Source organism: Aedes aegypti, chromosome 3 (genome assembly GCF_002204515.2).
Source record: "Aedes aegypti strain LVP_AGWG chromosome 3, AaegL5.0 Primary Assembly, whole genome shotgun sequence".
NCBI lineage: Eukaryota > Metazoa > Arthropoda > Insecta > Diptera > Culicidae > Aedes > Aedes aegypti.
Genome location: NC_035109.1, coordinates 186,622,863 through 186,643,561, shown reverse-complemented (window position 1 = coordinate 186,643,561; position 20,699 = coordinate 186,622,863). Strand labels below are relative to the sequence as shown.

Below are 20,699 nucleotides of genomic sequence, written 5' to 3'. Positions count from 1 at the left end.
CTCGAAAACGAAGCGTCTTGTTTGGGCTTTCCAAAACACTGCAGTGCTGGGCACGCGAAACAAAAAACCAAACTCCCGGCGTCTCGAAAACGAAGCGTCTTGCTTGGGCTTTCCAAAACACTGCCCAGCAAAACCCGCGAAACGAAAACCAAACTCCCGGCGTCCCGAAAACGAAGCGTCTTGTTTGGGCTTTCCAAAACACTGCCCAGCAAAACCCGCGAAACGAAAACCAAACTCCCGGCGTCCCGAAAACGAAGCGTCTTGTTTGGGCTTTCCAAAACACTGCCCAGCAAAACCCGCGAAACGAAAACCAAACTCCCGGCGTCTCGAAAAAACGAAGCGTCTTGTTTGGGCTTTCCAAAACACTGCCCAGCAAAACCTGCATGTTCGAGAGGCTTTTTATTCATACAAAGTGTAGTAAACTTTGTGGATTTGGTTCAAGAGTAGATGCAACAAGCAGTAAAGTTAAACGCTTTTTATTCATATCACCCAGTATTTGTGATGTGTGTTCTATATTACGCGCCAGATGCAGCAATGTTGCCTGATAAATGAGTAAATGAGCACTGTTGAAGAATTTCCGATTGGATAGAAATCAATATAATCACTGAGACGTACGATTTGAATACGGTCTTCAGCAAAGATGTTGCTGATGATTTATCTAACAGTATCAGCGTAGCTCTAACCCTCATGATCACATACATTATGACCGATTGAATGAATTGCATGCTTTTCTCATAATAATTTTCATCCAAATGAGCTCAAATTTTGCGAGGACACCAAGATTTTGATCTAGAATCGAATGAGCGGTGTTGAGCAAAAACGAACCTCCTCAATGCATATTTTTGAATAATTATAAGAAAAACATACCGATTGTCAAAACCACAATGTTATATGCATATAATGCATATGTGAATTTTGATATATGTATCGACAACTGATATTTTCCCAAATATATTGTAGGTCAGAATCATTGGTAGTCACAGATAACATTAAATGTATTTTCGAAGCAAACAGATGTGACAATCTGCACCTAGATAGCCATAGCTAAAACAGAAATCATATTGCACAAGATAATCGATAGATGATAGAAACATCAATCTTCAGCTTTCTCAGCACGGTGAATATCACCTCATCAAGAAACATAAAACGATTGCATAACACTAAACTGCTCATCATAGACAATAGCTCAAATCTTTAAACCCGATGCCTTCAATCACCGGAGAAAGTTTTGCAGCGAATATCCATCGCCAAACTAATTAGCCTGTCTTGTAGAGCCGGTATAGTTTGCTACATCTTCGGAACCCGGGTGAAAACCGATACAAGTCAGGAAACATCATCGCCACCACCCATCGAATGGTAGTCAACCATGCAAAAAACAACTTCACGGAACTGGGAATGTAGCCAAGCGTATAAACGGCTTATCAAAGTGCGAAGATGCTAAATTGTCGTCACACATCCCATCATTTCGCATACGAGGAGCAAGAAGATGATAGCCCAGCATGGTTTCGCAACAAACTGACGATTCAACGATTGCTGAAGGGGGTATATTTTATCCGACTTTATGGCCATCAAGGCGGTTTAATTGCTCCGGAGGAATGCACACCTTTGCGACCATCTCGAATCGCGGTAAATTAAACAGCAAAATATTATGATTGACAGCTAGCTATGCCTATTTTACGAGTAGAGTCAATGCTGTAAAGTACATGTAGATTAGGGCGGTTGATATCTAAAAAAAATCTCTCATATCTTCCAAACAATCCTTCTGATGAAAATGGAGTGGTAATACCTCAATTAGTGGATCATCAGTTTTAAATTTCGAAATGATTCTGAAGCTCCCTGCCCAGTTTAGTACTAACGTATAACGTCCAGCTGAATTATAGCAAACATTTCACAACATTCATACCACATTCGTTGGATTGAATTGCTAATAAATGTTCACTTTGATTTAATAAGTTTTTTTCTTACATTACAATACAAGCAAATTTAAAGCATTTTTCGAAATGTCTACTTGATAATTGCCATAAAAACCTTCATCGTTTTTGAGTTACCTTTAAATCACCACCGAAATACTACAAATTTCTAAACACCGGAGGTTAGTATAAAAGATTCGGAAGATGGGTTTTGTTGTAAATTGAAACGCCCTAATATAGATTCTGCTCTTTGTCTTGCAGTATCTTCCTGCATTGGTTTGGGCTGAAGCAAACACTGTTGGCTCTGCGGAAATCAACTTGATTTGATTGCTTTTCCTATATTTTCGATCCAGACACGCAAACATAAACCTCGACGATGGGCTGAGCTGAGAGGCACTCGAGAAACTGTATCGTGTCTAATTTTGATTTTGGACTGCATTCGTCCAAACTGGAGGCTGAGGAGTTGCTTGAAATATGCCAAACACGTAATCACTCAGTCTGTATCGTTTTTTTCTTTTTAAGCAGCCCATGTTTTCGTACATTTGCGATGGTTTGGTGTTATGTTCCGACCCACATGAAGAGCGCTCCGGAATAAGCAATCTTAAGCGATGAAGTAATTTCACATGGTTCCGAGAAAAGATTTGGTAGGTATACCTAATTCACCATCGTTCGTATGAAGTGCTGTGTTGCATTGAGATCATCGAAGGCGATTTTACCTGTAAAGCAGAAAAAAAGACGAAAGACGTGTTAGACAGTAATGGTGGAATTTAAGATTTATTAGTCAGAAATTACAAGAGCCTTCATTTCAAGATCACATCACTCATCTTGATGCGTTCGGTGCTTAGGACTAATATAGGTTTCTGTTTCAATTGATGTAAACTTATGCCAAGTGTATTTCTAGAAACAAAACATAGCGCCGAAGAAACAACGATCGAAATGTGTCGAAAGGATGGAATAAGAGCAATCCCATGCATACTGTTCTTAGCAAACATCAAATGCAATTATCAATTTTAAAAATGGAATTGAAAAAAAATCATCCATTGAACTAATGCCAAGATATCTAAGAGTTTTGACAAAGCTTTGCAAATTATCACTAAGCAGGTCGAACGGCAAGGTTACTCAGGTAACGCGGATGATTGATGCGTGCCACTGATTCTCTCTTTTGTTCTCCCGCTGTTCTTATTCAGAGCAAATAGTGACGTCACTAAATGCGCAGCGGGAGAGTAGGGCAGAGAGCCGGAGGCACGGATAAGTAATTTGCCCAACCTGGTTTGACGGTTCAAATTATAGGGGTTTGCAAGGTCAAATTATAGGGGTAAAAAAGTGCCCTCTTTGAGAGAAACTAGTTTAACTCATAAAAAGAGTAAAAGGCCTTTACTCTTTAAAGAGTAAACGGCTTGTTCGTCAGATCAACGAGTAAATTTTACCCATTTTCCTAAACATATTTTGTAAGAAGCAGAGTATTTTTTTTTTTTCATAGATGATAATCTTATTTTATTTTTTTTTATTCAATTTCATAGAATAATCAAAAATAAAATCTCATAAATATTTAAAAATATATTCAATGAATCATAAAATTTACTATCATAAAATATCCATCAGGGATTGAGTTTTTTTTTTCGACCAGGTAAATGGGGCTGCAGATTCTTGTAGAGCAGAACATTCATATGGGATGTACTCTGCAGCCAAATAATCCTGTAAAATCGGTTTTTTTCATAGATGCGACACGACAATAAAGGTAAATTCATTTACCTACCTTGGACCTTCCCGCATTTCTGCAAACTTATTTCGTTATTATGGAAAAAAAACTTCAAAGTATCTCAAACATTGCTACATGTCAGACCGATTGTTGTCAAGAAATTTTTCACCCATTAAAGAGTAAATGAACGGAATACCCATTATTGGAATTTTTGAAATACCCATTATTTTGACAGCTTCATACATCAGCAAAAAAATAGCATTTTTTATTTTTTAAAGGGTAATGCCGAGTTTACAGTGTACGTGCTTTCTGGGAGGTTCCATTAAATGATGTTCATTGATAATTTTATTCTCATTGACCGCTAAGGGTCTGTTTCGCTTTGCGGGTTATTTCGGGTTCGATTTAGAAGCGGCAGTTATGTCTGTAGTCAAGTCTGTAGTAAGATCGCTGATTTATTTGTACGGATGTTTGTGGCAAAATTGTTTCTGATCGATGTTTGTTCGAGGTCCAATTGTCAAAGTTGGTGGTATCTTAGAGCTTTTTGATTTGTTTTCAGAGAGTCGCTTTTGAGAGAGTTCACGAATCGGACCAGATTGGATTCGTGAGATTTCGCTTAAATGTAGCATCGAGGGCCGCAATCCGAGCGGGAGTGTTTTTGATAGAGGAACTGTCACTTTTGTGTTAGAAATCATTATAGTTAGCGAAACAAAACGGAACAGACCCTAAGGGGCGCTCCATTTATAACGTAAGACAATTTTTGGGATTTTTCAACCCCATCCCTCCATGGTAAGACTTTTTGTATGAAAATAAAAAAATAAATTGTATGGCGCGTAAGAAATCTCAAACCCCCCCCCCCTCCCCTCATAAACCTTTGCGTTATTATTGAATGGCCCCTCAAACGGCGGGCTGTGGGTTTTTGCTTCAGTTTAATCCACACGTTTATCTTATTAATAACCGTTATGACAAATATATTGTTTCAGCAAAGGATTCCGGACCGAATGGGACAACAATTCTTTTACAGGGAAGGAAATTGAAATAATGTTTGCGTAGGGTAGAAGCACCGGTTTTGGTCATACGCCAGCTGTAGCCATAGTGGATTATACACCGTTTTACATAGCCAATCAGCATGTGTTCTGTAGATTACATTCACATTATAGAGCTACATTCATTTTAACACCCGAATTGGTGCAAAACATAAGGAAAACAATTAGTTTCCTTATAATTTCAACTCCCATTCACCTAATCTTGCCAGGCTACCCCCAATTTGACCACTCTTATAAGAAATCAATGTGATTGGCCGATTCAGGAACCGAAGTTAAACCTCTGGCCAAAATCGGTTCTGGTTGCCTATATTGACCAACAATATTTTCAAAGCGAAAACATGTTTTTAGCTCAGTTACGATATTTACATACATAATATGGATTGAAAGCTTGCATTTGGCATATTTGTAGTATAAATACGGCTTCCCGTATTAATTTGATTTGCATTTTCTCTTAGGCTGGCCAAAAACCGGTGATTTAACCCTACAACGATCCAAGAAAAACATTTTAAAAAAATATGTATGGGATGGTACACATATCTTTCACTCTGCGTTGGGACTTTTAAGCCGTTTGTCTCGTTTTCTTGAATGATGCCTTCAAAAAATGAGTGAGGCTTGTCACGCTACGGCACTTTAAGGTGTGTCCTCTGAGGACACCAACACGGTTCGATCTGTTCCTGCAATTTTTTGTACATACGCACTCTATGGCTTAATGGTCATACAAATATTTTGTTATTTGTTGGCTACAATTTTTCGACTGTTATTGATAATGTTTTTATTATTCTCTTTTTATAACATATTAGCCTTATATATTGATGCATTTTTATGTTTATCAATTTCAAATATTCACACTTGGAAAAAACTACCGACTTCGTTAATTCATTTACCGAAATCTCAACAGCTGATCGGTTGTAAAATTTCCTCATGGGGGGAAATCTTTTCCTCACGAAATGTGCCCATTCATTTCGCGTTAATGTTCCAGCACTTGCTCCATTTCAAACTAAACTTTCTTCAATTGAAATTTTCAGCTTCAGCTTCTTCAATTGAAATACCAGCTGAAACAAAAATAATATGGCGGATTTGACATTTCGTACTGCTACGTTACCGAATTCGGTAATCAGCGGTTTGTTACCGAAAAATCAGCTTTATATTTTACCGACATCAGTGTTTCGATTCGTTTACTGATTTTTCAGTGAAAATATTTACCGTATTCGTCAAATCTTAATAGAAGCACTGACAGTCGGCGATTTTATTCACAGTCTTCGGTAAATATGCTGTTGATCACCGAAGCATCTGTATTTTACATGATTACCGAATCCGAATTGAATTTAATTTATTATAGGTGCCGATTTTGTAAGCTCATCCAGATACATATTTGACATTTCAGTACTACATTTGTTCCCGCGGAATAAAGGCTTATGCCGACACTTACAGTGACGAACCATCCATAGTTTGTTTTTAAATAAAATAAATGAAACATCGCCCACGGTGTGCCAGAAACCGTTATTAACACAAAAATAATGTCCAAGAATTTGGCACCCATCATTCGTAAGATATAGTATTCAAGCATCTTTTCCGTGAATTTGAAAATATTCTAACGAGGGAATCAAAAGTTATCCTGATTTGAAGGTTTTGAGCAGCTTTGGAAGGGATATTCACATGCTTCAATTTGTGCCCCAGCAGTGCATCATTACTTATTTGAAAACCAGACAAGGAACCATAAGCTTTTCATTAAGCATTCAAAACATGTGTCCTTGACAGCCTAGTTATAATAGAACATGAATTCGGTTTCAAATCTCTTAGCGAAAACCATTTGTACAAACTGGGACCATTTTTGTAATCTGAGTCAGAAATTTCCATATAGAGTTAAACGCCTAAAGGTATGTAACGCCCTATAAATGTTACGTTATTCATTCAATTTTGTTCGATTTATACTCCACTATCAAAGTTGCCCCAAAACAGAAAACCGTCTTTCGATTATACGAAAAATTATGTACCCATTCAGAATAAATCTTTTGGCAAACTATCAACTGTAATTGACAGTTAGGATACCAGTACTTGTTTTAAAAATATGAATTATAATTCTTTGAAACAGCATGCATAAACATTTAAGTTTTCTTCGAAAAAAAAAACTATCAAAGTTACCCCGTTTTACGGTAATCATACCATCTACCAGAGCTGCGGTAACACATGTGAGCTGGGCACACCTTTTATAGTGATGAGTGATATGCAAAGGCGCGTGGTGGCCGATCATTGAAAGAATGTGCAAGTTGAGGCTCAAAGGCCGGTTCTTCAACTTCAGCATCATAAACGTGCATAACCCTCACTCCGGAAGCACTGATGATGACAACGACGCATTTTACGCGCAGCTCGAACACAAGTATGACCGCTGCCCAAACCACGACGTCAAGATCATCATAGGAGATCTAAACGCCCAGGTTGGCCAGGAGGAGGAGTTCAGACCGACGATTGGAAAGTTCAGCGCCCACCGGCTGACGAACGAGAACGGCCTACAACTGATAGATTTTGCCGCCTCCAAGGACATGGCCATTCGCAGCACTTTCTTCCAGCACAGCCTCCCGTATCGATACACCTGGAGATCACCACAGCAGACGGAATCACAAATCGACCACGTTTTGATCGATGGACGGCACTTCTCCGATATAAACGACGTCAGAACCTATCGTGGTGCTACCATTGACTCTGATCACTATCTAGTGATGGTGAAACTGCGCACAAAACTATCCGTCATCAACAATGTTCGGTATCGACGCCCACCTCGGTATAACCTAGCGCGGCTGGCCTAACCGAACGTCGCCGCCGCATACGCGCAGTACTTCGAAGTAGTGTTGCCGGAAGAGAGCGACCCTGACGAAGCCCCTCTTGAGGACTTCTGGAGCAACATAAATACAGCCATCAACAACGCAGCCGGGAGCATCGTCGGGTACGTGGAAAGGAGGACATGTAAAGATCGGTTCGACGAAGAATGCAGGCAGGTTTTGAGAAGAAGGACGCAGTGCGGGCTGCAATGCTGCAGCAAGGAGCGCGACAAAACGTGGAGCGATATAATAGGAAACGAAAGCAGCAAACCCGCCTGTTCCGGGACAAAAAGCGCCGCCTGGAAGAAGATGAATGTGAAGAAATGGAACAACTGCATCGTTCACAAGAAACGCGATAGTTCTACGAGAAGCTTAACGACTCCCGAAAAGGCTTCGTGCAGCGAGCCGAAATGTGTAGGGATAAGGATAGAAGCATCTTGACGGACGGACGTGAGGTGATTGAAAGGTGGAAGCAGCACTACCCAAGTAACCAGTAAGCACGATAATGCGGCACGGTAACAGCATTATATGCGCATATAGGGTAATCATTTGATGCATGTCAGTTTTATATACGCATATAATGCTATTATAATGCCAGAAAAGGCGAAATAGCGTGCCATTATAGTGCCAAGATATAACAGTGCTTCTCTGCACCACTAATGCTGATATAAGACCACGTGAGAAACGTCAGTTGTTTTCGCCAGGTTTTTAGGGCGAATATTTTGTGCTTTAGCGTATGCAGCAAGCAACTGGTACACGAGGTAAATAAATAAATGAATGAAAACGGAAACCTCTAATAGTATGCGAAAAATCTAATAAAATGATACAGATAGTACTTCTCCGTATCAGAAATATTCGTTTTGGTAGTTTTCATCCTTTTGAGGACTTGCAATTGCCACATTTTGATACTCGTTTATGATGATGAAATTCCTCATTTTGCGTCTCGAACCTGCGACACCCGTATTGTTGAGTTGTCCTGCTCTTTTGCTCTTTTGCCTGCACTTTTCCCCGGCATAAAACCTGCAATTGTAGTAGTGAGAAGATTTATGTTTGACTCCCTCTTACCACTATATGCAAACACAAAGCACGTGGTATATCTGTCAAAACACTGGATGGCATCTAAACATGCTCTGTATGCGAATATAAAGCCAATATAGTGCTTATTTAATGCCTGTATGCAATCAGGCTTAGAAGCATTAATGATGCTGTAATAGGGTTTCTATGCAGCGGAAGTGCTGTTATAAGGTGTGTAAGCATTTGTGGTGCTATTATAATGCATGTACGCATCTATGATGCTGATTAAAGGCTTATTATTAGTGCTTATGGTTACTTGGGTACGACGAACACATGAATGGCACGGAGAACACAGGCACAGAGGGTCACGACAGTGACTACGTCAGCACGGCGGATGAAGGAAACTAACCTGTTCCCACATTGAGGGATGTTAAGGATGCCATCAATAAGCTCAAGAAGAACAAAGCAGTTGGTAAGGTTGGTATTGGAGCTGAACTCATCAAAATGGGCCCGGAGAGGTTGGCCACCTGTCTGCACTGGCTGATTGTCAAGAGTGAAAGCAAAGGGTCATTTGCCCCATCTACAAGAAGGGCGACTATCGAAAACTATCGTGTGATCACTATCCTGAATGCCGCCTACTAAGTGCTATCCCAGATTATCTTCCATCGTCTATCACACATAGCAAATGAGTTTTTAGAAAGTTATTGCAAGCCTACCCAACAGCAATCCTGCAAAGATGGTGTACGCATAGAATCTGGTTGGCATAAGAAGGCTGGGAGCACAGCGAGCGAGGTGGCTTGATCAGGTGCAACAAGACCTGGAAAGCGTGGGCCAAAATCGAAGTTGGAGGGACACAGCCATGGAACGAGTAAATTGGCGTAACATCGTTAGCGAAGTTTTATCAAACTAATTGATGTAACACCAACTAAATAAATAATAATGCATCATCAAATAATCCTTCAACATCCAAAAGTGCAGCCAACAGAATTTCTTAGATCTCAAAAATTTTCTCAATTTGTGTTACAAGTGATTGAAGTGCTGTTATTGTTGAAAGTAAATAATTTGTTTTATTGTATTCCTTAAAAAGTTTTCTATTATTTTCAACAATAATGATGAAGGGTTAATAGGTCTAAATAATTCTATATTCCTTTTATCTTTTATCGGAATAAACACAACGCGATCTCGACTCCAGCTTTTAGGACTATAGTTTAACCTTTAAACATTTGAGTGAAACAGGGAGTTAATATTCCCCTATTTTTCTGAATCATAACAGGACGTATCACTTCCTGGTAATTTTAATGATTTGGAAGGCTGGATCAATAGTTTTTACAAGCCTTCCATCCCTATTTATAATTTTGTTTGGGAATTTAGATTGATTTTTGCTGGTTTTAAATTTACCATTGATTATTTTTATCTATGTTCCAAGAAAAAAAAATATTCATCTTCCTTCTCTGGTGTTACTTTTCACCAAGGCAGAGCCTGCTTCTCAACTTAGTATTCTTATAAACATATTCATCGTTATTAACTGAGAGCTTTCTCTGCCAATTGATCATTTTGCTTGTGTAAAGAGCGTGTCATGTACGAAGATACTCTATGCCCTCAGAAAAAAATTTCCTCTTCAAAAAACCGGTGGGATTCGAATCCACTACCCTCAGCTTGATCTTGCTGAATAGCCGCGCGTTTACCGTTAATAATTTTAGCGCTTTTTTGTTACATACTATGTTTAAAGTATTACTTATGCCTTATTATTGTTTTGGTTCTTCTTCTTTCTGGCGTTACGTCCCCACTGGAACAGAGCCTGCTTTTCAGCTTAGTGTTCTTATGAGCACTTCCACAGTTATTGACTGAGAGCTTTCTATGCCAATGACCATTTTTGCATGCGTATATCATTTGGCAGGTACGAAGATACTTTATACCCTAGGAAGTCGAGAAAATTTCCAACCCGAAAAGATCCTCGACTGGTGCGATTCGAACCCACGACCCCCAGCTTGGTCTTACTGAATAGCTGCGCGTTTACCGCTACGGCTATCTGGGCGCCTGTTTTGGTTATTTTCTGATAAAACACAGAGTATTCCAATTTTTAAATTCTTGCTTATTTGGCTGTTATTTTCGAAATGTTGAACCATTTATAAAATCAAGTAAATTTGGAAGAATCGGAAATCTAATAAATATATCCAGTCAATTAAAACTTTAGAAATAAATTTATTGAAAAAAGGAAATGATTGGACAAATATGAAATTGGTCTTTAAATTCTTCGCGGGTCGCATAATATGAAGTCGTGGGCCGTATGTTTGGCAACCCTGGTATAGAGTATCTTGGTGCTCGCCATACGATCTACGAATGCAAAATTGGTCAATTGTCAACTTCTTATGAAAATACTAAGCTAAAAAACAGGTTATGTCCTAGTTGGGACGTTACGCTACAAAAAAACGAAGAACACATGTGTGAGTTGATCGATGATAGTTAGTTATTATAGAGTTCAAAATGCATGATACAAATAGTGTTCGGTCACTTTTCTAAATTTACTTATTGTTTACTCAAGCACGCAATTTGAACCTTCGTCGCTGTAAATTCCTTTATCTGCTGAAAATTTTGCTATTTGGAACGCATACATTACCGCACTAAATTGAGAAACCCAAACAGGCAAACGTAACAGGAAACTGAATGGTATATTAAGCAATCTCGCGCAGAGCTACTATTGTCCGCCTCATTTGCGTCAACCTTATAAGTACCATTTCGGTGAAAGTATATTTTAAAGTCTGTCCATTACCGACCGACCGACCATATTGCCGATCAAAACACCGCCTTTTTTCTCATAGTAACCCCTCAATCACTCAGTCGCGCCTTGGCCTCTCATCTCGGAGCCCAAAGCGGGGCCCATCGACGACTAAAAGGTGCTAATGAAGTGTATTTCGGAGCAGGAATCGAACGTCAGATTACCTAATCATCATCACCGAAATGAATGATAGAGCTCAGTCATTTAACCAGTACGTTATACAGAGGTTCAGTTTTCTTGAAAACTGGCAAAAAGTCAAACATTCATCTTCTTAGCATATCAGAAACACTGTGTACAGTGTATGATATGAATTTAGGTTCTAGTTTTGGGGTTCGTAAATTGAATTGGCTCGTAGGACAAAGTTTGCTTTTTATAGTCTGCATGTTAAAAAAAATCATGTTTGTCATTCAATAAAGTATGCTTTGTAGTATAGGTACTAAAAATATTATTGATTTTTGTACTTCTTAATCTTCAAGCATGACACAGTACACTTTTCCTACATGTTATTTTTTTTAAATCCGTACCACTGTGCGTCACTCAGCCCAAACTCGAAAATCGTGGAAGATCACATTGAGCGCTGTCAGCTGATGCTGTTTGTTGTTATGGATACCTTTCTGCTCCTGCATTGAGTTTGCTCACTCGTATGGCAGCTCAGCTCAGCATCAATGAGTCAATGGAAGTCAGTCACGTTCCAAGGTGGGTTACTTGCCTTTTTTACGTGCGGCTGATTTAAGGCGTGAATAACAGCAGCCTCAGCCAAATCGGGCGACGAATATGGCTAAACTCTTGGCATTTGAATACTATTTCGTCGTCGAGTGGTTGCTATTTAGCAGAGGTGAGATGCGGGGGGTTATGGTGGTAGTTCTTGAAGGTTTTTTTCAGGCAGCCAACAACAGAATTGAAAGTTGCAGGGTCCCACGGAACGCATAGACTCACTTCCACTTATGAGGGCCACTTAGCGTCAATAGATGAACATGACTGAACAGCATTTGTTCAATTCATGATCTTGATGTTGAAGGAGCAGTTGTTTGGTAAAAAAATGTAGACTACATTTGAATACCATAACCTTGACAGCGTGGGTGTTTAGCACGAAACAAATAATTGATGTTTTAAGTATACTTCTTCGGACAGCTTGATTGTTTGGTTCTGATTCCAATAGTGATGCATCAATTGCTTTTACCCCTAAAACTGAAATCTCCATTAAAGTAATAGACCGGGGGTACGTGAAATGGAATTTGTGCTACGTAAAAGGAATTTGTGCTACGTAAATGAAATTTTTCCCCATTTAAAATCAGTTTTTATGAAATTGTGTTGATTGATATCAAATAGATTATAATAAGACTTGGATGACAATGTTTGTGAAAAACTCCGTGGGAAATAGGAGAAACAACAATTATACATGCCTTCAAGGCTAACATTGAGTTTTTATCATGAATATAACTTGTGTCAAGGTTTGGATTTTTTTTAAGCAAATGCCTTTATATCTTCAAGCGTAACCATTGATTTTTCAAAGAATTATGAAAAAAGCTTGACACCCATATTAGCTCATTCAAATATCTTCTACCAAGACATTAGTTAGTACAATGACTGTTTAAGGTTATTAACCCGTTAAGGCCTGAGTGAATGCAAGAATACTAAAACACTCCACGTTCAGCGAACACTTAACAGAATCAAATATTTTTGTCAATATTTTTGTCTAGTTTCTAGAAGTGGCCAGAGGAACTCGAGAATATTACTGTTGCCGGAGTTATTCCGGTGGGTCATTGGATCAAGTCGGATAAAAAAGGCGATTTCTTAGGGCCTGCCAAGTTATCTTTATTTATTTGCAATGGCCTTTACGGGTTGATGAAATGCTTGGAATCTGACAGTGCAATAAGTGACCTTTCAGAACATTGAAGAAAATATAATATCCATACAGGCTTATATCCAGCTTTTTACGCTAGCTATGAAACAACTAGGGTAATTTGACTTTGACATTTCTTGCCTACCGATTTTATAATTTAATCTTAGTAGGCAATAAATTGATATTGTTTATTGAAATGTCAATAATTTTCATTAGATTTGTTTTGCAGCATCATGTTTTTTTTTGTGTAGTAACATCTACCTCACAAAATTTTATTCCTTTCATTCTATGCATAAGTGGGCCACATTTTCACTCTAGAAAGCGTTTCTGATCAAAACAAGAGCATTTTTTACGTCATTTTTGGCTTTAATTTTCTGACAGATACAGTCAGCAAACATAACGAAACCCTGGCAAACTCAGCCGATAGATTTTTGATAACTCCTGTAAAACGTGTTGGAGAAAGTGAAAAAAATAAAACATTAAATTTTTTGAAAGTCTACAAGACGTAGTCTGAGATGTTCAAATATTGATCCTGTCTGTTGTGTCGTTCATAACCAGTACTTTGCTTATACATGACTTGTACCATTCCCATGGTCAGACTGGCTTTTTCAAATACTATTATTAGCATTTGTGAGTGACAGTCCATGTGTTGAATGTAAAAAAAAAAATATGACAAGGAGCGATAGAGGTTAAAGATAGTTTTATTTCCACCGCAAACCATCCCAACCTAACGAAAAAAGGGGTCTTGAATCGCTTCAGCCACGCTTTGAGCTATTTTGTTAAGAAAGATTCTCCCCTGAACTTTCCAAAGGTACCAATATGTTCACTAGTCTCCGATAGTCTCTGTTGCAGAGAAAGCTCAAATCAATTCTTTAGTATTTATTTTCTAAAGCAATCAATTTGGCATCGTCGTTTTGTTTAAAACACTCATGCACGTAACTAAGTTAGTAGTATAACACATCTGGAGAATTAACAGGAACCATCGTAAATCATAAACATAACTTAATCATAAACCTAAAATGGGAAGAAAACAACTATTTAACAGAAAGTTTGGAAAAAAGATTTAAATTTCCCATTTTTAGGCGAAGTAGGCCGTCATTGAAATTTGTACACGTCGTTGATGATTGTTGCTAATTCATCTCACGGTTTCGAATCAAAGAATATCAGTTGGTTTTGCACTGGCACATCTGAAAAAGTATCAGCATACTTTATGCATGTTAGCACGTACAGTGATACTTTTGCAAGTTAATATAAACTATCAAGACTGAGTTTTATCACTTAGAAATGCAAGCTGTAAAGTCATCATTGTTGTCAAAACAAATGACGGGCTACTTAGCCTTAACCACGACATTTTTCACGTTTCTCTAAAACCAACATGAAAAAATGTACATCGCAAAGTTTGCCTTGATGAAACCATAAACATATTATAGTGTTGGCAATCAAAAAGGGGTGATTTGAAGTTTATAGCAAACTAGCGTAAAAAACTAGATAGATATGTTCCATCAAGATTTTAATGCAACGACTGTTTAAGCTTATCTTATGACATATTTTTTGTTAAATTTGCTGGAGTATGAATCTCATTCACAAACCTCCAAGAGATTACTGGTCACGCTGCCCTTCTACGTCTACGTGTCCCATATTCTATGCATGTTATGTTATCTTTGATAACCCAAGTCAGCTGTACAACTTAAAATTTGATAGAAAATGTTTGTATGAGTCTGCATAACTGAGATTCTTATTTATAAACCTTCGAGAGCATTCCGAGATTTTTGATAACCGCAAATAATTGTTTATATCTCGACATTCAATAGACTATATTTAATTGAGATTATTTGGGTTTAAACTTTATTCATTAACGTAAAGAAGTTTATTGGTTACGCTTACTGATCTGAAGCTCTATCTTCAAATTAGTACTTCAATAACCTTAGATAGGCGTTGGGTTGTTGTTTAATCCTGCGTGAGTGTGAATTAAAATAATATAGCTCTTGATGATCACTGATTATTAAAATATATCTGACTCAAACTTCATGCTGTTTAGTGGAATACCTGAAGGTAAATGAAAACTGGATTTAGTACCATACCGAGTTTGTATCCTTTGACAACTACGCGTATTCTGACCTCAACTGTAAACCCGTGACTTCAGTCATTCCAGACTCCATTCCAGTGATTTTTTGAAAGTATTTTTTATGAGTTCAGTTCCCAAGGAAATCTTAAAGATTTCCAGAATTCAAAAATTCCTTTTAAAAGTTATTCTATGCATTAAAAGGAGTTATCCTAGGTGCATATTTCAAATTTGATTTTGCAGGCTTTGTAAAGGGCCAAAAACAAGCGAGGTTACGGCTAGCTGAACAAAATCCGACGCGCTGCGTGCGTAGCCATTACTGGTGCAGTTCACAGCGCCCCTTCATTCGCCCTAGATGCAATGCTTAATCTGCCCCAGCTAGATCAATTCATAAAGTTGGATGCTGAGAAAACCGCTCTGAGGCTAAAAAACTCAATAAACCTTCTACCTGGTGATTTAACCGGTCACCTAAGCATACTAAACGGATTTTTTTATAAATCCAACTGTAGAAAAATGCGATGAATGGATGGAAATGGTTTTGAATTATGACATACCATATACGGTGTTCATTGCTTCTCGCCAAGACTGACAAGAAGGTGGCTCGATTATTCCTCCAGGCTCAATCAAATTCTGCACTGAGGGATCGAAAATGAACAATCGTTCTGGATCTGGAGTGCACGGCCAAGAACTAAAATTTCTGCCCCTCTCAGATAGTGGCCTACAGTTTTTCAGGCTGAAGTGTATGCTTTTATTGAATGTGCGCAGCTCAGCGTAAAGAGGAATTACAGAAATGCCACAATCTGTATTTTCTCCGACAGCCAAGCAGCTCTTCATGCTCTGAAAGCTAACACTTTTAACTCAAATTTAGTGTGGGAATGTGTTCTTGCTCTAAAAACCCTAGCCATCCGCAATCGAGTTAAACTATATTGGTTCCCGGGGCATAAGAGTCTAGAGGGTTATGGAAATGCCGATGAGTTCCAAAAGATTCGTCACAATCAATTCGAAACAAACACAAAAACTCATTGGTCTCAACAAAAGGGACCTCAGCACCTACACCGGTCTAATAACTGGACATTGTCCCAGCAGATACCATTTACAAAAGATCCGAAACCCAAATTGCCGTTTCTGTAGTGAACCGTGCGAAACCTCTCAACACCTTCTCTGCTCCTGCAGTGCACATATACAACGAAGGTCCAAAATATTTGACAAGCCCTTTTTGAAGCCGACCGATATTTGGAAAGCACCCTCCAGGGAAGTGGTCGGCTTTATCAGGCTGATCGTACCAGATTGGGGGATTCACAATGCTGCAAGTTAGGACTTCTGCCCATCAATGGCAGATGGCTAAATGTTCAGTCACCGCGCAAAGTATTCCGGTGGCGTTCTCGCCACTGAGGGTTTTTGTAAAAGCAAAAGGGTATATCACAATAGTCCTAAAAAATGGACGCAATGATCTCACACCCGACAGAAGAAGAACGTCTGCAAACCCTTTGAAAGTTCTTGAAAATACTTTTTTTGCTATTCCGTTGCTTATTAGCCTACTTTTCATCAATTAATTGAGCAACATAATGGCCTACTTTTCCTAACAAAAGAAACAGAACTGAAAAGTGCTACTTTTCAGTACTGTTTTGGGTGCTGAAAAGTAACACTTTTCAGCACTCTTTTGAGAATCGCCAACCAAATATCTGAATGGCTTTTACAGCCATGCTTCGAATGGTTTTGTATTTACCAATGACAAGCAACTTGCCCTACATCCATTGGACGATCCGAATCCCACTCGTGTGGCGATTCTGTTTCGGAATCGGGTCGTCTAGCAAGACGAAGATGAGGTAGTAGAGTTAACTAGTTCATAGCTTCCCAAACTTGAATTTCGCGACCCCTTACCGTCTCACCAGTTATAATTGATAAAACGAGCGAGGTGACGAGAGGTCGGGGGGTCACGAAAGCCAAGTTTGAGAAATGATGATCTAGTTAATTCCAAAAAATCCGATGCGTGCAGACAACTTAGCACATGAATAGTGAGTGTACAATTCGGTATAAAATTGCAGTCAGCATCTTACCTGGGTTGTCCTCGAATATTCTGACCACCTCCACGCGTGAAAATGTGTGACAGTCATGTAGTACGTATATGTATCACAGCCTACCTGATTGAAAAATATTGAGCCTGTACGACGCATGGATGGCCACGTGGGTTATTCTGAAATATGATTGTGATCCTAGATACAGCTCGATTAAACAGTTTTTTCGTAATAGCAAAAAATGTTGTATGCAACTCGTTGCAAAACTCGATTTTTTCAGCACTCGTCGTATTTATCCAACTCGGCGAGCCTCGTTGGATAAATGTACGACTCGTGCTGAAAAAAATTTGGGGTGGGTAATGTCTATTACATTACCGCGGGGTTGACGTAGAACTACGATGATTAATAATTTGATTTGTCATGTGTATGAATTTGTAAGTGTACTAGTTTTGTGTTGTTATTGATCGGATGAAGTTTTCAGAAGTTAACTCTTTTTGGACTCATTTTGGTAGTCCTGAAAAGAACCATTTGTCGTTCTGTGGTTTCGAGAACCAGTGTATGGTGTTCCAGGAATAATGCCAGATGATTTAATTTGTTTGTTTGGTCGTTGCTTCCTTGTGTTGCTTGGTTGGGTGATCGGTTTCTGGCTCCAGCTGTAGTTCGCCAAACTCCTCCAGTAGATTAGATGTTTGATGGCTCGGGTGCTTCGATTGTGATAATCGATTGAATCGGTCCAGTGCTTTGGTCTGTAGCAATATCCATTGCATCAGCATTTAGGCTCTGTACATTGATACTCATCAATATGCAGGTTGGGCCACTATGATCCAGTATTTCACGTCTCAAAGCGTCACTAATCGATGATTGCCTAAGCGCTGCAGCTCATTCCTCAAGTCAACCCTTGGAATTGCTGCCTTTGGCGTGATGGAACTGGGAAGAATTGGTAGAGTTTGTCAAAAATAGTCCTTGCAGTGAAGTAACCCGCGACAAACCAACATATACCAATTGCTGATCCAGACTTTTGTTGCTTTCAATTCTCCGCTTCGATCGCATCTCAGCAGGCAACAGATCGTCTTGCTCTGACCGGGCGTGCTTCTCAGGCACAGACATCGATAGCGAGGGACCTCCCCGTTTGTCTTGCTTCGCTCAAATCAAACTGTCGAGCGAGCGAGAGAAGATGTCGTCCGAAGCCAAAGTCATCACCGCTGCCGCCGCCAAGAAGAAGAAGAAGAAGAGGAACCAGTCCACAGGAGAAATTGCGGTCGAACTGTGAACACAGTCGGGAAAGTCATTCTCGCTTTGTGGTTCACCGCTTGTTTGCGTTCACCCAGCCATCGTCATCGCCGCCATCATCAGATTTTGACTTAAGCCCGGTGATCCACTACCTGTTACTGTTGTGCGCCATCCACGTCACGAAACTTTCGAATCGTCGTTTAAGCAAATAACTTGCTCAAATTTATACATTTGAGTTGAGGATTCCCCGTTTGACCATGGCAATCAACTGATAACATCCCGCAGTGTTATTTATCTGTAAGAGCATCAAAGCTAACAAAGCCATCGGCCCTTTTCAAGGCCATCAAATTAGTGGAAAAGAGTTAAAAGAGAAATATATCCGACTTTATTCATAACTTCTAATATTCCTAAATCAATTTCACGGCTTCATACAAAATTTCATTTGTCATAAATAATTTATGACTCAACAATTTGTGACTGTATTCGCAGGCGCTGCTGCAGTGCCGTCGGGGTGAGTGCTCAACATTTCACAACAATTGTAAAATAGAGTGGCATTTCCAACAGCGTCTTTGATGTTCCATATTTTGTGGGAACACTTTGATTAGCAAAATTATCACATGTAACAAATTTGCGACATATTAAGAATGCTTTTAAAAAGACATTCTCATTGAACAATTATAATAATTTTGGCACCCATGGATCAGAAATTTACCGTCATAATAAAGAAAACTATTGATTATCATTATCTCTTATTGAATATTTAGTTAATGTCAACCCTTCCAGCAATTCATGTTCGACCAATTTCTCACGCATTAGCATTCTCCGCAATTTTCAAGTAATTCTAAGCCCAACACATTATTGGCACATACCCATTTCCCAGATTGGTTGATCAGCGAAGAGCACAAAAGGGAGGAGCATCATCTGCTATTCTGAGGTTATAAAACATGCTTCCTTCGTCGGATTCAGTTTCATTCTAATTCCGCTTTCGAGCTGGTAAGAGCTCCTCTGAACTTGCTCAGCGAGAAGAACCTCGCTGCTAGAAATCTGCTGAGCTGTTATTCTTCAAGCTGCCAATCCAGCATCTGGTCTGTGAAATCGCTCAAGATTTCTAGGTTGACCGATCCGCGCTTCTAGATTTCGCCTCGTGGTAAACTCGTGGTCACAGCATCCAAGCTCAATCGGCCCTTTTCAGGGCCAACATACGTTCAAAAAAGGGTTTATTGGATGATATTTACTGATTTATCTATAATGATCTAAATATCGCGGTATACTACAATTTGGTTCACATAATTTACCTCACATAATTACATGAATTTGAGAATTTACCACTGCATCGCCGTCGGACCGTAATAACATCATGCTACTCAGCATTGTATGGTATTTCTAACAGCATCGTTGATTTATCATATAATGGGGGAACACTTCCTAAATTCTCGAGTATTAAATTGGAAAATGTATCAAAATTACGACAGATTTTAAATACTGTTCAATAAACTGTTTCCTGACCAATTGTAATAAGCAACTATTGATCTGAAATTTTTCTACATGTTAGTCTATTGCGTTAATCTGAGAAATAGGCTATATGAAATTGATGTCTTGGCAAGGGATGTACAAGATGAGCATTATGTATTAATTTTCCAATTTCCGTACTCGAGAATTTTGGAAGCGGGGGCCGTGATGCTCGGGATGGATTGTCCTCCATGACTGGTCCTGGCTGGAAATATTCGTGGGGAGAAACTCGACCATTTGCTGCAGGAATTTCATTAACAACTCTTTGGTAAAGCAGAAATTTCTGATAAAAGTGAACTTTTTCAAAACAACTCTTATTGATTGGAATATTTATCAATAACTCTTTGTTAAGTAAAATCATCCTTAATAACTCTTTGCTCCATCGCCAAACCAAACCATTTCATTGAATTCATCAAGTACAAGAATATGAATGGTAAGGAGAGGCAGATGGTGTATATTTTGCTGGCGTTACTTTCCAACAGGTCGCCGGTTGGCGCTGACTACTAATCCGTCCACTGAATGATTTTCAGTTGTTGCTTTCGCTCTCTGGTTCCGTTCGCTACTCGCACACTGCTGTGGCTTTGCTGCTCCGCTGCTTGATCCGTTCGTTATGCCGTTCGATTTGTGAATGAGCTGGGAACAGAACAACCAGTGGTTTTATTTGCTCGAGCTCCGTTCACCGATGGCGAGTGGTGAGGCTCTCGCTTGGTTGTTTCGTCACTCCGTTCGCTACTCGCACGCGATTGGTTATTGCTTTCGCGCTATTTTCGTTGATGGTGTGA

At 39.2% G+C, this 20,699-nt stretch overlaps 1 protein-coding gene across 4 annotated transcripts in view; it reads right to left on the bottom strand.

The window, feature by feature from the left end:
- Positions 1 to 20,699, bottom strand: part of LOC5577374 (trichohyalin) — a 254,860-nt gene that overhangs the window by 146,403 nt on the left and 87,758 nt on the right. For 2 of the 4 annotated variants that reach the window (XM_021855884.1, XM_021855885.1), the window contains one exon: positions 2,565 to 2,626. The exons of 1 other annotated variant lie outside the window; for it this stretch is intronic. The gene's annotated coding sequence lies outside the window, so the exon portion shown is untranslated. Of the gene's footprint in view, positions 1 to 2,450; positions 2,537 to 2,564; positions 2,627 to 20,699 lie in introns of those variants that run through there. One more of the 4 variants, XM_021855887.1, reaches the window with a different exon arrangement.